At 40.5% G+C, this 18,291-nt stretch overlaps 1 protein-coding gene across 2 annotated transcripts in view; it reads right to left on the reverse strand.

Moving 5' to 3' along the window:
• The window catches only part of BTBD9 (BTB domain containing 9), a 482,681-nt gene that overhangs the window by 136,301 nt on the left and 328,089 nt on the right, over nt 1-18,291 (reverse strand). The window lies entirely within an intron of this gene.

Below are 18,291 nucleotides of genomic sequence, written 5' to 3' on the forward strand. Positions count from 1 at the left end.
TTTTATCCTCTTAAACTGGTGGCATTTGCTGAGCTAACTTTGTTCGTGTTCTCATGGCCAAACCTTCTCTCCTCATGAAACTGAAGCACCATTTTGCCTTTCCTGTAAAATCAACAATGTTCATTTCACTTGCAAACATTCTTGCCTGACACTGAATAAGCTTGGTTGACACACACAAGCCACTCTGGCGCTGCTCCCTAATCCAAGTCTGAAGCCTCTGCTCCAACTTTGCCCATTTTTCTGGTTTTCCTCTTAAGGCCTTCTACTTTTTTGGCATCTTAAGGAGTTGTTCTTCCTGTTTTCTCCACTGTCTGATCATACACTCAGTGGGAGGAGGTCCAAATTATCTCTCATCAGCTCTATTTCCTTGCTCTTTTGCATAGCTGATTACATTCAGTTTGAATTTTACAGAGTAAGACAATTGCTTACCGGTATTTATCCTTTTAGTTTTTGACACCTTTATGGGCTCAGAAAGCTCTGGTCCCTGTTGCATCTGCACACTCTCCACCTCCACCTCCAATTACAGCAGCAACTGACGTCAGTAACAATAAGAAGGAAGCCTGTTTGACAAGGTATGAGCAACTACGCACCCACGCGGCTCCCTCCTCGGCTAACTTCCGTGTATAAGATGCCTCTCGATTTTCAGTCTAACAATTTTAGAAAAATATAGTGTCTTATGCATGGAAAGATACATTAAATAATACTGTAATGCTCAAAAGGCTACTGGGATCTTTCCTTCCAGTCTCTCTTGTCTTTTTAAAACCTATTTCTTGAGATAAATTGACACAATAAATAGCATGTATTTAAAATGTACAATCCCATGAATTAGACATATGCCCACACCCATGAAACTATTAGCACAATCAAGATAAACCTCTCCTCTGCCCTCAAATGTTTTCTCAAGACCCTTTGTATGCCTCCTGCAGCCCCAGAGAACTATGGGTCTGCTTCCTGTCACTACTGGATTGGGTGATACAGAATCAATAGACAGTAGCTCCTCGGGTTATGTCAGAGATCCGTTCCTATGGTGTGACGTAATGCAATTTTCGCCGTAAGTCAGAACCCACCTATATAAGCACCTACGTCGCTCACATGGAGCACATACACAGCAGTAATGAAGTGAAAAAATAAAAACAACTTAAAAGAAAGATAACAATTCCTAACCTTCTCTTGTGGTAAATAAATAATAAAAAACATAAAGCACATATGTACATACGTCGAAATGATGGAACTTTTTTTTTTTTTAATAAATAAATGGGAGATGGCGATGTAACCACGAAACGACGTAAGTCAAGTCCGATGTAACCTGAGGACTGCCTGTATATAAAAGTCTAAGTGACCGGCCAACTGGCCAGTAGCTATGATGTGCAATGACCACCAGGGGGCAGACGCTCAACGCAGGAGCTGCCGAGCTGCAGTAACTTGGCAGCTGTGGTTCTTGGGTGATACACCTGGAATCAGAGAGGAGGGAGCCCGATTCTGGGGTGCGTCACACGAGAACCACCCTCTCGCAATCTGGGACCCCTCAGGGGATGTCAGGGAGCAGGTTTCGGCCCAATCCCCACAGGCCAGGCCGAGGGGCTCTAGTTATTTATAAATGGAATATACAGTATATACTCTCTTTTGTCTAGCCTCTTTCAAATAGATTCTCAAGAACTCTTGGCTTACTCAATAGAATCATCAGGTAAAACACTACACTTTATAAAGAAATTCCCCTACCTAACCCAGAAACAGGACATTTCTTAATTTAGGGGCTACATGTGGGAGCATGTGGGGAGCTAAGGTGCATGGAGGGCACTAGTGCTGGCCCTGCCTACTCTGCCTTGTCCTTCACTTAAGACAGGCAATGTGGTGACAGCTTTATTTGAAAAAGACACATTTTTTTCTGATTATAAAAGTAATACATATTCAGTGAAAAATTATATAAATTCAGAAAATACAGTAATAGAATTAATATTACCTATAATCTTACCCAACCAGAAAACCTCTGTGAAGATTCTGATGTCCTTCCTTATAATCTTTTTTATGTACTGTTATGGACTGAAATCTGTCCCCACCAAGTTCCTATGTTCAAGCAGTAATTCCCAGTACATTAGGATGTGACTATATTTGGAGATGGGACCTTTAAAGAGGTCATTCAGATTAAATGAGGTCATAGGAAGGGGCTCTAAACCCCTTAGAAGGACTGGTGTCCTTCTAAGAGGAAGAGACTTCAGGGATGGCAGCCCAAGAAGAAAAAGCCCTGTGAGGACAGGAGAATGTGGCCATTTGAATGCCAAAGAGAAGCCTCAGGAGAAACCAAACCTGCTGACACCCTGATCTTGGACTTTCAACCTCTAGAACTGAGAGAAAATAAATGTCTGTTGTTTAAGCCTCCCTGTCTGTGTGTGTGTGTGTGTGTTCTTTTTTTTCTTTTCTTTTTTTATGGCAGACCTAGCAAATTAATACCTGCACCTATAAAAATATATATGTTATCTTTAATTTTAAAATATTGGCATCAATCTGGCTGTAAAGATGGTATCCTACTTCTGTTTACATTATATTATGGGCATTTCCCTATGTTATAAATGACTATACAGAAATGTGATGTGTGAATGTGCCATCATTCATTTCATTATGTCGGTATTGTTGGACATTTGTAGTCCTTCTCCTTTTCTGGTTATCATAAATAGCACTGTGCTGAACATTCATTAGAAGAAATGCTCTTCTTGAATATTTTTTAAGATAAATTATTAAGGCAGATATAGTAGATCAAGGAATATTTTTACGACTCTTAATACATATTGCCAAATCACCTTCCAGAAAACTTACACCACACATATTTCAGCAGTAAATGACACTGCCTTTCAGTGACAGCCTCACCCATACTAAGTATTTTCATTTAAAACATCTTTGCCAACAGGATTTTAAAATGAAACTTGACAGCTGATTTTCAAGTTCACTGGAAAAGAAAATTTGAAAGAATAGCCTAAAAAATTTAGAAAAAAAAAAAAACCGAGTATGGATTTGCAGTACTACACAGCAAAATAGATTATAAAGCTGTAGTTATTTAAATGATGTGACACAATCTAGAATAGATATACAGATCCATGATATTTATGATTTTTAATCAATGAGGGAAAACATTAAATATCAATAAAGAATTTCAAAACAATCGGTCACATTTTTTAGAAATAAAAGCCAAACTCCTACTTCAGACCAAACACAGAATAAAATTTAAATGGATTAAAGAGCTAATTGCTAAAAACACATATACAACAATAACAAAATAATAATTAACACTGACAACTACTACAGAGGACCATATTTTTATATTTTGGCCTGGGGAGGGAGTTTTTAAGCAAGTCACAAAATCCAGAAGCAAGACATGACTGACAGATGTAACTAAGTCAAAATAAAAAGCTTCTGTACAGCCAAACATAAACAAAATGAAAAAGTAACTAACAGTCTGGGAGAAGGTATTTGCAGTGTATATAAAAGCAAAGAATGAATATCTATAATCTACAAATTAATAATAAAAACACAAGCGAGAAAAAAAGTTGACCAAAATTAAGAAGTCGTACTTCATGAAAAAGTAAAAATGGTCAAGAAACATAATATACTCAATTTTAGTAATAACTGGGGTAGTGCAAGTTGAAACTGAAATATTTTATTTCACTGTATGTATTTCTGTATTGTTTTCTTTGTGAGAAATGATTATTATGTAAATAAAACATTTTTAATTCAAAATATTTACCAATAAGACAGGCCAAAAAAACAGCTTCTTGTTTCAATCTGCATTTCTTTGACTATTACTGAGGCCAAACTCTTTCAAGTTTATTGACTATTCTGTTTCTTTTTCTTTCTTTTTAAATAAATTGCTTTTTGTACACATATCTCCTAACTGGGAATTCATATTTTTTCTTAAGTATTTGATAGTACTTCACATATATTAAAGTGAATTATTCATTGTCGTGTATGTTGTAATTATTTTTTTCCCAGTTTGTCAAACACCTTTGAGTTCTGTTTATGGTTTCTGTCTTTGCCTTTATGCTGAGGAAGTAGTCCCTCACCTTGAGGTTAGATGAATACTTATTAATAGTTCTCTACAGTTCTTTTGAAATAACATTGTAAAATCTAACTCTTAACAGGAAACTATTTTGGTCTATAGTATAAGGAAAGAATTTTATGTTAAGTATTTTCAATATATTAGCATCATTTGCAATATTACCCTTCAGTTAGCAGCTGATGTGAAGTGTCATCTTTATCCTGTGCTATATCCTTATATATCCTGGGATATATTTCAGAGTTTAGATGACTTCTTACTTTACCTACCAGTTTATCCCTGCATTAATGCCATACTACTCTAGTATGTAGTACTAACTTTAATACATGGTGGTAGTAGACGTCTCATTTCATTAATTTTGCTTTTCGTTTTGGGGGGAGTTGGATTTCCATTTATTTATTCTCTTGGAAAACTTCTTAAATAACTTAGTCAAAGTTGTTTTATTTTTTTAAAGCACAACTGGGTTTCTGAGTAAGTCCTACATTAAATTGGTAGATTAAGATGGGAAGAACCAACACATTTTCTATATTAAATTTTCTCATCCAGGAATATCTTTCCATTACTCATTGTTTCTTAAAGATTTATGATTTCTTTACATTAGAACCTGTGGATTTATTAACTTTATTCCCAGGTAGATATTATTGTTTGTGGGGAGGGGGAAGGTGTTAAAAAAATTCTAGCTGACCTCCCTGGCATGCTAACTTCATATCTACACAATTGATGAGCTCACATCATTCTTCTGCCTCCCACTTCTGACACTTACCCCATCTCTAATGCATAAGGTGGTCCAGGGATGGATGACCTTTGGTAATATGGACAGGGATGGTCTAGGTATAAAGGAGAAGTACAGTTCATGGATAGTTACTAGGTATTTTACAGTTTTTATTGCTGTGATGAATGAATCCATCCCACTCCCCATTATACTTTCTAACTGGTTATTGTGGGTATTTGAGAAAACCATTGATTTTTGGATATATTATTGCATCTGGCTACAGTCCTTAGAGTTCTTACTAGTAATCATAATTCTTCAGTGCATTCATCTGCAAATAATGATAATTTATCCCTTTTCCCCAAAATGTATCATACTTATTTCTTGTTCTTCCCTTTCCCCATCCTTGCTTCTCCCTTCCTTCCTCCTCCCCCCTTCCCCAGTCAGGGCTTCCAGACCAGTGTTAAATAAAAGTGGTAATCAGGACCAGCTTCAATGGCACACAGCCTGTGCTTTCAGACAGGCCCTACCTGCAGAAGGCACTCACACTTAATGTCCTGTCTTAAAATTCTTTTATGTATTTATTCATTTTGAGGGAGGGGAGGGCAGGCAGGAGGGATAGAAACATTGATTTGTTGTTCCACCTATTTATGCATTCACTGGTTGATTCTTGTATGTGCCCTGATCAGGGACTGAACCCATAACTTAGGTATGTGTCTTAATTGGGAATCGAACCCATGATCTTTTGGTGTACAGGTTGTCACTCCAACCAACTAAGCCACACCAGGCAGGGCAAAATAATTAGTTTTAGAGAGAGATTCATAGAGAGTAGGCTGACAGCTGGGGGGAGGGGTTTACTGGGGAGAGGCCATGGAGGGATTGAGAAAAAAAAAAAAAAACACACCAAAAACAATAAACTCATGGAGATGGACAACAGTGTGGTGATTGCTGGGGTAAGGAGGTGGGGGGAAGTGGAGGAGGGTAAGGGGGTATAAATGGTGATGAACTGAGACTTGACATGGGGTGGTGAACACATAATATAGTATACAGATGATGTGTCATAGAATTGTACACCTGAAACCTATACAATACAGTTAATCAGTGTCACCCCAACAAAATTCAATAAAAGTAAATAAATAAATAAATAAATACAAACAAAACAAAACAAAACAAAAACCTACACCCAACTATTTAGTTTTGTGCAGAATTTCCATTGTTTTGGTAAGAACTAAATACACACACATATGAGCCACCAAATGTGAATTTTGTAATTTGGTGATTCTGCATATAAGATAAATGCTCCATATTTGCATTTAAAACTTCCACTGCACAATATAAAGATGAATGATAAAATTGTTGCTAATAATTTAAATGTTTCTTTTTTTTCTCTTTACTTAGAAGAAAATTAAACAAGTAAAAACACCATGCCAAATGGAAAAGACTGCAAAATCAAGAAAAAAGCTTTTTTAAGTACTTAAAAAACAACAACAACTAATTTTAGAGAGAGGAAAGAAGGGAGAGAAGGAGGAAGGGAGGGAGGGAGAGAAACATCTGCACATGCCCCAACTGGGGATCGAATACACCACCTTCTGGTGTATGGGACGATTCTCCAACCAACTGCACCACGCCGGCCAGAGCTTTACTTTTAATTGCACTGTTCCCCTGCTCTTGAACAAGGAGGTCCCACATTTTCATTTTGCACTGTGCTTTGTAAATTATATAGCTGTTCCTGGGACTTACAATGGGTATTTTTTGTTTTGTTTTGTTTTAGGCTTTATTGGAACCGTCTCTGGTTAAATCTCACTCTTTACAAAAGGGTCATCACAGAATTGTTATTGTAGAAGACTGGAAACACCTACATGTCAGTCAAAGGGGGCTGGTTAAGTACATTATAGCACCGCGAGTCAATGGACTACTGCACAAATGTAAAAAGGCATGAGAATGCTCCGTATATATCATTAAAAACACTGTTGACTGAAAAAGATATATGTGAATATATGCTATATATATTTTTGTTGTTGCTGTCAACCTCACCTGAGGATATTTTTCCATTGATTTTTAGAGAAAGTGGAAGGGAGGAGCAGAGACACAGAGAGAGAAATGTCGATGTGAGAGAGACACATCGATTGGTTGCCTCTCCCACATGCCCAGACCAGGGCAGGGCAGGGCAGGGTATGTGCTCTTGACAGGAATTGAATCCGGGACCCTTCAATCCGTGGGCTGACGCTCTAGCCAGTGAGCCAAACTGGCTAGGGCTATCCTATATATTTTAATAAAACAGGGGGAAATAAGAATATATATTTGTTATACTTAAAAATTTTAATTTAAAAATTACCTACCAGGTTTTGGGATGGAGGACTGAGGTAGTGAATTGGGGACTAGGCCCACAAAGTTAGATTTTACACCTCCTTGGCCATTAGAACATTTTTCATAGTCAGTGCCAGAGAAATACCTGGTCCATTAATAACCTGGCTATGCAGAATGTGAATTTGAAGAAGCATATTGGTAAGAAAGTGATATTGTTGCATAATGTTAGATATATACTCCAAAATACCACATTTAAAAACAACTGTGTTGCCCGGCTTGTATGCTCAGTGGTTGAGCGTCGACCTATGAACGAGGAGGTCACAGTTCAATTCCCGTCAGGGCATATGCCTGAATTGCGGGCTCAATCCCCTGGTGTGGGGTGTGCAGGAGTCAGCCAATCAATGATTCTTTCTCATCACTGATATTAATATATCTCTCTCCCTCTCCCTTCCTCTCTGAAATCAATAAAAATATTTTTTAAAAATAATAAAAATATAAAAACAACTGTGTTAATTCCACTCCTGGTTGTTTATCCCAAGAAATCCAAGACACTAATTCAAAAGGATACTTGCACCCCTATGTTATTTACAATAGCCAAGATATGGAAGTAACCTAAGTGCTCATCAATAAACTAGTGAATAAGGAAGATGTGGTACATATATACAGTGGAATATTACTTGGCCATAAAAAAGAATGAAATCTTACCATTTTCAATAACAAGGATGGATCCAGAATGTGTTATACTAAGTGAAATAAGTCAGACAGAGAAAGACAAATACCATATAATTTCACTTATATGTGAAATCTAAAAACAAAACAAACAAACAAAACAGAAACAGAAACAGATTCAGCTACAGAGAACAAATGATGGTTGCCAGATGGGAGAGGGGTAGGGGGGCTGGGTGGAAAAGGTGAAGGGATTCAGAAGTACAAATTGGTAGTTACAAAACAGTCATGTGTTGTAGAGTACAGCATAGGGAATACAGTCAATAATACTGTAATAACTATATATGGTGTCAGGTGGGTATGAGACTTCTTAAATTATATAAACATCTAACCACGTTAGTGTATACCTGATACTAATCTATAATAATAAAAGCGTAATATGCTAATTAGACCGGACGTCCTTCTGTCCTTCTGAACAAAACTGGGGCTGCGAGGGAAGCCCAGGTCCCGGGTGCATGCCGGTGGCCGGAGGGAAGCCCGGGTCCCGGGTGCATGCTGGTGGCCGGAGGGAAGCCCGGGTCCCAGGTGCCAGAGGGAAGCCAGTACCAGCAGCCGGGAGAAGGAAGACCTACTCTTGCACGAATTTCATGCATCAGGCCTCTAGTATAAAATAACAATAAATGGCAACTGTAACTGAAAAAAATTGTGTACATTTACATTTATCTGGACACACACATCCTGCTATATCCCTGCTAGACAAGGGGAAATGTAAGTAGCATCCAAAACATTTAATCCTATAAAATATATAAGTAAATTCTGTAAAATAAGAGCAATAAAACCTTTCAGGCAGTCCTCATTCTCAAACACATAAAAACAAAAAACAGGTATAAAGGATAATGAAACTTAAACACATACAAAGGGCTATATTAAGCCAAGAATCCTAAATGACTATGGGAAATCACTGTCTAATCATCCGCCACCTCTCCCCCACGTAGGAACTGCATCCCATTTTCATTTGAGATCATGAGTTCCTCAGGGTAGCAGGCAAACAAATATATTCTGTACACATTATTGTGGGGTATTTACTTACCTACAGTTTTGTAACACTCTTAAGATCTTGTGAGAAAATAATGCTTAATTTTCTCCAGAGGAAGAGTGAGAGATTATGAATAACTGTAATTCCTACTTCAACCCCCCACCAGATGCAAGATGGCCCACTGGAAGGGGCACTGGCTTTGGAGTGAGTCAGAGGTAAGTATGTCTTTGCACCATTTTGTATGATTCTCCCCTGACCCTCACTTTCTTCCTCTGTTTATGGACTGGCCCACTCATAACCCTATCATGATAACATCCCCAACTCAGCTTAGGTGCCCCTGTTCCAGTGTTCCTATAGCATCTCCCAGTAGCTGATTTATTTTGCTATGTTGTCACCTTCTGCTTAAGTGTCTTTCTCTCCCATTAGCTCATACGATTCTCCAAGGCAGAAGCTACCTGTGTATTTTTCTATTCCCAGTGCCTAAAATACACTTGGCAGCCTCTTAATAAATGTCTGCTTAATGCCAAGTAATTTACAGTAGATAAAGAAGTTAAGCTTCACTGACAATTAGAACCAGCCTTAATATCTGGTTAGAGAAACAAGCTGGAAAGTACAGACTCTTGGTCTGGACCAGTCCAGCCTCAATAGTGCTATTTTAAGAAACTGTCTGCAAGGAGGTCTTCAAGGCCGCTCTGCTACTCCAGCAAGCTCCCGTCTTTGCCACATTCTAACCCTTCAACCTCTGGTGAACTCCCGCAGGCTCAAATCTCTTGTTTCTGCTCCAGAGGACACAGTTTTAAACACAGCTGCAAAGCAGAAAAGTCATATCCCCAATTCAACAGATTTCAAAAGCCCTTCACAGCACAGATTTCCAACTCTGTTTACTTTCCTAGGAACTTTACAGAATTCTAAACAATTGTAAAATACTTTTAGATGACAGTAGCAATTACAGAACACCTATTTGTTTTCTGCCTCCAGCTTTTCCCAGGGGACCCAGTGGTGCCATTTTGTTGCTATGTAAATTAGCACTGTGTAATGCTCTGGATTGTTTACTGAATTCTTCAAGGCCAAGCTCAAAATACCCTTCTTCACGAAGTTGGGTTCCTTCACAACCCAACTAAACATTTAGCCTTTCTCTGCACTCTGCTTGTGCCTGTGTCGGCTGTTCTCAGCTCCACATATTTCCATGCCTGGCCACCGTGCTTCTCCCGCTCCTTGGAATCAGATGGCATGTCTCCTGATGTCTGGAGCCCTTTCACAACCAGTTCTCTGTCTGTCGGCTTCCAGCTCCATTCCCTCCCTTGCTCTTGGAGGCTAAAGCTCTGAAAACAAGTTCCCAAGCTTGCCAGCTTGGTTTTTAGTGAAGTTCTGCCAATGGAAGAAACTGGTGTGAGACTGGAAGACGGGAGGAGGAAAGAAAACATTTCTGTCTGCTCTAGTGTACTGCAGGTAGCACAGTGGCTGATGGATATGGGTTCCGGTCCTGTTCAGACAGCGCAGTTCCATGGTGGCAGCAGTGACTGTTCCCAGAGCTTCAGCAACACGGAGTTCCTGTGCTTAGACTGCCTATTTTGTTGCCCTACTCAATTACTAACAAGAACCTAGAACATAAAAGCCATTGGTCTTCATGGATGCATGCGGGCAGACACAGAGCTAACACCTAATGGCCTAACTCAGGTAGTGGAAGCTGCTTCTTGTTCGATGAAAGGGTTAAACAGCCCTGAATTTTGAGCCTAGAGCTCCAGCTCTAGTTGCTATCTCTTAAGCAGAGGTAGAGCCAAGGATAAGGATGGAGAGGGATTTGTGAGAGCTTATGTTTTCTAGAAGAACTAGGACACCTAAGAAGGGAAATGAGACCCATGTAATGCTAAATAGCACAGTCTAATATCAGTGTGAAGTGCTTACTGCTCCCCCAAGTCTTACTAACTGCATATTCTCTATTCATCTACAAGACTCATAAGAAGAGCTATTTAAAAGGAAAAAAGAAATGTAAATGGCCCTTAAACATATGAAAAGATGCTCAATTTCTCTCATAAGAGAAATGCAGTTAAAAAATTCATGGAGATGCCATTTTTCACCTATCAAACTGGCAAAAAATCCAGAGGTTTGACAATATGTGCCACATACATTGCCAATGAGAATTGTAAAATGGTGCAATCCTTATGGAGATGCATTTGGAAATATCTAGCAAAATTATCCATGCATTTACCCTTTCATCATGTAACCCTCTTCTCAGGATCACAAAAATATATTAGCAAAAATAAAAAAAGGCAATAGCACAATTTCTAGTACCAGAAGACTGAAAACAACCCAAATGGTTCATCAATATATAACTGGTTGAATAAACTACAGTATATATACACTAATGAATACCATGCAGCTATAAAAGGAATCAATAATATCTTCCTATATAACCAGCGCTAGGTATAGTGTTAAGTACAAAAAAACAAGGTGAAGAAAGTATCTATAGCATATAGTATGCTACCAATGTTGGGAGGATACAAAATATAAATTATATTACTTCCCATTTTTAAAAACAGAAGGACAACCCAAAAAACTAAAGGGAAAAAGAGATTCCCTATAGGAGTAGAGGGGACAGGAATATAAGCTTGATTTCTCTAAATATAGCTTTTTTGTAAATTTGATTTAGAGACCATGTATATCTCTCTATATAAAAGGCTAATATGCAAAGTGTCCCCTCAGGAGTTCGACCAGGAGACCAGGAGTTCAATTGCTCACTATGACGTGTGCTGATCAACAGGGGGTGGAACGAAGGAAGGCTCTGGCTGTCAGCCGGCAGCCAGCAGCAGGGGAAGGAAGGCCCCAGCCAGCAGCCAGAGGCCCTGATCAGCCCTGATCGCCAGCCAGGTTGAATTTCGTGCACCAGGCCTCTAGTATTTTACATAGTTATAAGACAAAAAGCATTTTGAAGGCAATCACTAAATAAGTGAAATGAAACAAATGAATCAAAGTGTATACTGAAATAGTGTCATGATCACACAGAGAATTATTTTAAGTGACTTGAAAACACAGTAATTTTACTATATATCTCTAGTTGGATATACCCTAAAGGCCCAAAAAGTACTTGTAACTGCAAAAATCTTAAAACTAATTTCAGTAATCATATGGTCCCTGGTAGTATCAGAACTGTAACTCTGAGACTATTTGGTATGTACTGGGGACAAAGCAAATGAATTATTGTGCTGTATTACTGATAACCAAGATTTTCGGTATGGAAAAAAGGATATGAAAGATCAAAAGGTGAAATAGAAACTTTGTGTACTGAATTTTAATTAGAAGTGTTAGCATGCACATATTTTACATGTTAAATAAATATATATGCACATATTTCTGAGTTCTGTCCATTGAAAATGCCTAGAAATAAAGACCAACCCAATTGCAAGTACTTGGACTGAGGTTTCTAAATGTCATTTCCCACTTAAAGGAACCAGGGCTTCTTGCAGAAATGGCTGATTCCAGATCGGGGCAGGAGACGTACAAGGTGAACCTGGTACATTTTGTCCTGCCAGAAATCAAGGAACTATTAAGGACTACTGAGGTTGTGTCAGAAAGACTGAAGAGCAAATCTGAAAAGGCTAAAAGATGAGGACAATTTGAATATCAATAATGAGTACAACTGATTAAAAGATATTCAATTTGTTTAATCCCATAAACTCAAAATAATATGTACTCCTGCTCCAAAAGGAAAACTCCACAAAAAACCTCACTGATCAACTTTGGAGGATGCCAGGTAACCACCTCTTCACTTTAAGAACTGGTAAATAAAAAGAAAGGATGTAAGAGTTATCCTTTTCTTCCTGGGCAAATCACATCTCAGGATTATCAAAAGAGTATTGAGAACTTTTCTCTCTTCCTAGCTACGAAATGAAGGAATGACAGAATTAGCTGTAACTATTTTGCAGTTTTAAATAGTTGTGAATGAATATCCAAAAGGAACAACCAACAATTTTCTGTGTTTCTTGATAAGACACATATACTACCACCTATAGGATCCTATATAATAAAAGGCTAATATGCAAATCGACCAAACGGCAGAATGACCGGTCGCTATGATGCTCATTGACCACTAGGAGACAAACTCTCAATGCAGGAGCTGCCCCTTGGTGGTCAGTGAGCTCCCACAAGGGGAGCACTGCTCAGCCAGAAGCCGGGCTCATGGCTGGTGAGTGCAGCGGCGATGGCGGGAGCTGTCAATTGGACATCCCCTAAGGTCTCCCCAATTGCAGACTGTAAGACAGGAGCTGTCAGTTGGACATCCCCTAAGGTCCCCCCAACTGAGGGACCCCGTCCCCCCACCCCCTGCAGTGCATGAATTTCATGCACCGGGCCTCTAGTGTTCTTATAAAAATAAAAAATAAAAATAAAACTTGAATCAGATTAATCCTCTACCAAGTTACAAGAAACACAAGAGAGGAACATGTTGAATACTATCGTGGGGATTTAATCACCAAAATTCAGGCTGTTAGAAACTCGACAAGATAAAAACCTAGTTTCTTCAACAAATAAACTGGAGAGAAAGAGAGATTCGAGAGTCGTAACAGCTATTTATTGAGAGTACAGATTTCATCTGAATTCTGATTTAAACAACCTATAAAAACACATAGATTCACTCCAGACTTTCACCCAACTAGGGACATTTGAACACTGAATATTAAATACTCATAAAGAATTAATGTTCAATTTTGGGGTATTATAATAATACTAAAGGCCTGATGTATGAATTTGTGCATGGGTGGGGCCCTGCCAGCCAGGGGGAGGGGACACGGGAAGTTGGCTGGCTGGCCCCACCCCCGATCAGGGTGGGGGGCCAATCAGGGGCAGGGCCAGATGGGGGGAGGTGCTGTGGGCAGTTGGCTGGTCAAGGGTACAATTGCATATTAGCCTTTTATTGTATAGGATTATAATTACAGCTACAAAAAGGAGTCCTTACTTTTAGAGATACATTTTGAAATATTTATGGATAAGATGAAAAAAAAGGCTGGGGATTGCCTTAAAAATAATCTGATGGGGAGGAAGTAGGCAATGCATAGATAAACTAAGTTGTCTGTGAGTTGATAGTTCTTTAAGCTGGGTGGTGAGTACTGGTCTATCTGAATAACTAATAGGTTATTCAATAAATGAATTTAAATACGAGATTAAGGCAGCTGATCGATGTTTCTCTCTCACCAATGTTTCTAACTCTCTATCCCTCTCCCTTCCTCTGTAAAAAAATCAATAAAATATAATTAAAAAACTAAAAATAAATAAACAAATACAAGATTAAATGCAAATAAATTTTGGCAAAGATTATGAAAAAGTAGAAGGACTTGGCACAGAAAGTGTAGTGCCAAGGCAAAAGAGACACATTCTTTGGGAGGCTGAATGCTTATAAAATAGCAGTCATATCTATTCTAATATTCCTTCCATGCCTCACTAATAAGACGGGTTCACACTCCTATATACTACTAGAAGCCCGGTGCATGGATTCATGCATCGGTGGGGTCCCTCAGCCTGGCCTGCAGGGATTGGGCCAAGACCGGTTCTCCGACATCCCCTGAGGGGTCCCAGGTTGCGAGAGGGCGGTTCTTGGGTGATGCACCCTGGAATCGAGCTCCCTCCTCTCTGGTTCTGGGTGTGCATCTGCCCCCTGGTGGTCAGTGCATGTCATAGCTACCGGTCAGACAGTCAAATGGTTGGCCAGTTGCTTAGGCTTTTATATATATAGACTAGAGGCCTGGTGCACAACATTCGTGCACTGGGGGGAGGGGGTCCCTCAGCCTGGCCTCTGCCCTCTTGCAGTCTGGGACCCCGCAAGGAGCGGGCCTAAGCTGGCAGGCGAACATCCCCCGAGGGGTCCTTAGCACTGCCTTGGAGGCAGGAGAGGCTCCTGCCACTGCCGCTGCGCTCGCCAGCCGTGAGCCTGGCTTCTGGCTGAGCAGCGCTCCCCCTGTGGGAGCGCAATGACCACCAGGGGGCAGCTCCTGCGTTGAGCGTCTGCCCCCTGGTGGTCAGTGTGCGTCATAGTGACCAATTGTTCCGCCATTCGATTTGCATATTAGCCTTTTATTATATAAGAGGATACTCCTAATGAAAAGGAGACAGTCATCCCAGGCTGACTCCCAGGCGAGAATACCTCCCAGCATGGTCCAGAAGTAGCCACCACATGAAGGAGAAGATGAGGTGGGAGCATGCTGTGAGGGGGTCTGACACTCAGAACTGGTCAGTGTAGTTAAAGTTCCCATGGATACATGAGCCCACACAGCTCCCAAGCTTCCCCATGAATCTGTAAAAGTGCAGCAGCATGAAGAATGACATGCTGTCAACAAAAATGGGACAGAAACCCTTTGGTTGAAGAAGACTAAATCTTATAGAGCTAATGTCGTTTATTTTTATTTATGTTTTTCCTGGAATCATTATATATTTTAAGTAATAACATTAACATTTGATTTTAAAAAACGCAAACATTTTTAAAGAAATTCCCTGGGTCTGGGAGAGGCCAAGCGTCCCTGGGTCCGGGAGAGACCATGTGTCCCTGGAACCAGGTGAGGCCTTGTGCAACTAAGCCCGGGTGAGGCCACGTGCCCCTGGGTCTGGGAGAGGCCAAGCGTCCCTGGGTACGGGTGAAGCCAGATCCTGGGTCCGGGTGAGGCCGTGCGCCCCTGGATCCATCCGGGTGAGGCTGGGTCCCAGGCCCGGGTGAGACCACGCGCCCCTTGGGTATGGGTGAGGCCACGTGCCCCTTAGTCCGGGTGACGCCGTGCCCCTGGGTTCGGCCGAGACCAAACCAGAGGGAGTCGGACCTCCATTACCACCATTTGTCCACCATCCAGAGCTGAGGGGTCAGTGCTGACATGTACACATAAGGAACTACTGGACATTGAAATTGGGTCTCAAAAGAACTGTTGGTCCAGGGGGAAGCTCGCTACAGATTGATTCATTTGCCTGTCAGCATAACTATTATTGCTCGTCTCACATTCAGTTCTTATTAGTATATATCTAGCGACATATGATCTCGCTCATCTAGGGGAAATGATGAACAACATAGACTGAGGAACAAGAACAGAACCAGAAGCAAGGAGGCATCGATCGGACTATCGGGCCTCAGAGGGAGGATAGAGGAGGGTAGGGGGAGGGTGGGGGGAGGGGGAGAGTTCAACCAAAGGACCTGTATGCATGCATATAAGCCTATCCAACGGTTAAGTTCAACAGGGGATTGGGGCATGCGTGGGGAGAGGGGTGGGATGGGAATGGGGGGATGAGGACAAATATGTGACACCTTAATCAATAAAGAAATTTAAAAAAAAAAAAAAAAGAAAGAAATTTTAAGGCGTATAAGGAGAGTACTCCTCTAATTAGAGTAGCCTACACTATGAAACAATGACCACGAACTGTGAAAGAAAGAAGTTCTGAATCTTGAAACATCAAAGTAGGGTTTGATACCCTATTCACGAAGACATTATTTTAGTTTTGCTCTTTTTCCCTCATGAGAACCTGGAGTTTGTATCAGTGGTTCTCAAGGGAGGAGTGTACATTTCACAGGATGTGGGGAGGAATAAGCAGTTGTCAGCTACAATTTAAAAGTAACTTCAGGTGGTTCTGATACTCACTTTGTCCCCATTAGAGGGCCACTCCTTTCTCCGAGCCCCCTGTAGAATGGCTGGCTGAGACCTGTGTGCTGCCAAAATTTACCTGAAGTTATCACAGGGAAGGCTGGCAATTACTATTTCAAATACCCCTTTCAACTAAGCAGAGCTACCATGTCAGACAGGTACACCCTCAGGATTCACACACCTCCCTGCGTGCCCAGCACGGGGGCAGCTGTGAGCTATGAAGATAGCAGGAGGAGGAACAGACGGGATCCCATTGCAGGCCACCTGCCATATGTGCACCACACACCTGCCCACCTGCACCACTGCCCCCATCTGGCTGAGGAGGGATGACAGGCACATGACTGCAGTGTTCTTCGCAGTCAGACTTGTGAGCACCACAGAAAGGGCGCGACGAAAAGTGTTTGACCAGACACCAAAAACACTTCTTGCATCTCTGTAGTCTTCTCTCACCCCTGACACACCTGAGACTATCATGGCTTCAGACTATGCTGACTAGTTCAGTGTAGACACAACACACAGACCAAGAACAGCAGCCCTCACTACAAGTAATCCTGAGTTTAATTCCTATAACAGCCTCTCATGCCAGATCGTCCTGTTTCTTCAATAATTACTGTGTCCACACATCTGTTCTTTCTCCAATAAAAATGGGGTCCTTTTTAAAGTAGGTGGCAACTTCTATGCAGTATATTCAAAACTGCAGTGCACTGGGTTGAAATGAGTAGACAAATGCTACACATCTTAAGACTATGAAGGTGATCTTGTTTCTAAGATTCTTCCCAGGGAGGACTGCCATAACCACACACAGTGAGGTCTGAAGTCTATGAAAGAACCTGGAGAGAACCTGAACCCTCTCTATAGCCCCATCACCAATATTCCACACAGCCCACAAAATTAAAAACCTTGATAACATTAGGTAAGGCTTTAGCACTGTTAGTTTTAAAATTACTTAAAAGTTACAAAAATTATTAACATTTATATGAAAAACCATATCCATAACAAATTTAAAACCAAATTATTTATTTTAGTTGAGCTCTAAAAGTTCTCTGTGTTGGAATAATTTCTACTCCTACTGTTTTATTAATACTACTTTCCTATAGTTCCATGATAAAGGATTACATTTAGGGGACAGCAGGTATTAGGAAAATGTAGACTGATGACGAAAGAACTAGAAAGCATTTGCAAGTTATACTCGTCTTTCCCATCTAGTCACTGCCATGATTTTAGGATCTCTGCCACTACGCTGTGTCCCAGCATGGACAGGACTTGAGAAGGGGAGGAGAAATGAGTCATTTATGAAGGCAAAAACTTCTATTTTGCAGGGACATCTCATCCCCCACCTAAACCCCTAGCGTGCATGTTCCATGACGCTATGGTAAAGGCACAGATTTAAGAATCTAATTAGTCAAACCATGATCCTGGTGAGAGCTGAGTGAAAAACCTGTGGGCATGGGGAAAAGGAACAAAAAGGAAAAGCTACTCATGACATCTAGAATGCCAAGACCTGGTGGGACTGTACACAATGCCAGACCACATAGTACCTAAAACAAATACAAAACACAACAGAAAGCAACCAAATAACCAAAGTTTAAAATATACCCTTTGGAAAGATCAATCAGGAAGTACTTCCCACCAGGTAACCTGACTTTCACAATGACAATTCAGTTACTCTGGTCTTATTCAAATCCATAACAAATTTAAAACCATTTTCTTAAGGTGAACTTGGCTAAACAGGGCAAATACAGACTGAAAAGAACATACATTCATACCAAATCAATGTCAAAAATATGTGCATAGCCTTGGAAAGTATGAGCACTGGATCACTGTATACAGACCTCCTCCCTGATCTTACTACCATTAAGTACAGAAAAGCCTTCGGTATGAAAGGCTTTGCCCAGCTGTCATAAGCATTCTCCACAAA

The sequence above is a fragment of the Eptesicus fuscus genome, chromosome 10 (assembly GCF_027574615.1).
Source record: "Eptesicus fuscus isolate TK198812 chromosome 10, DD_ASM_mEF_20220401, whole genome shotgun sequence".
NCBI lineage: Eukaryota > Metazoa > Chordata > Mammalia > Chiroptera > Vespertilionidae > Eptesicus > Eptesicus fuscus.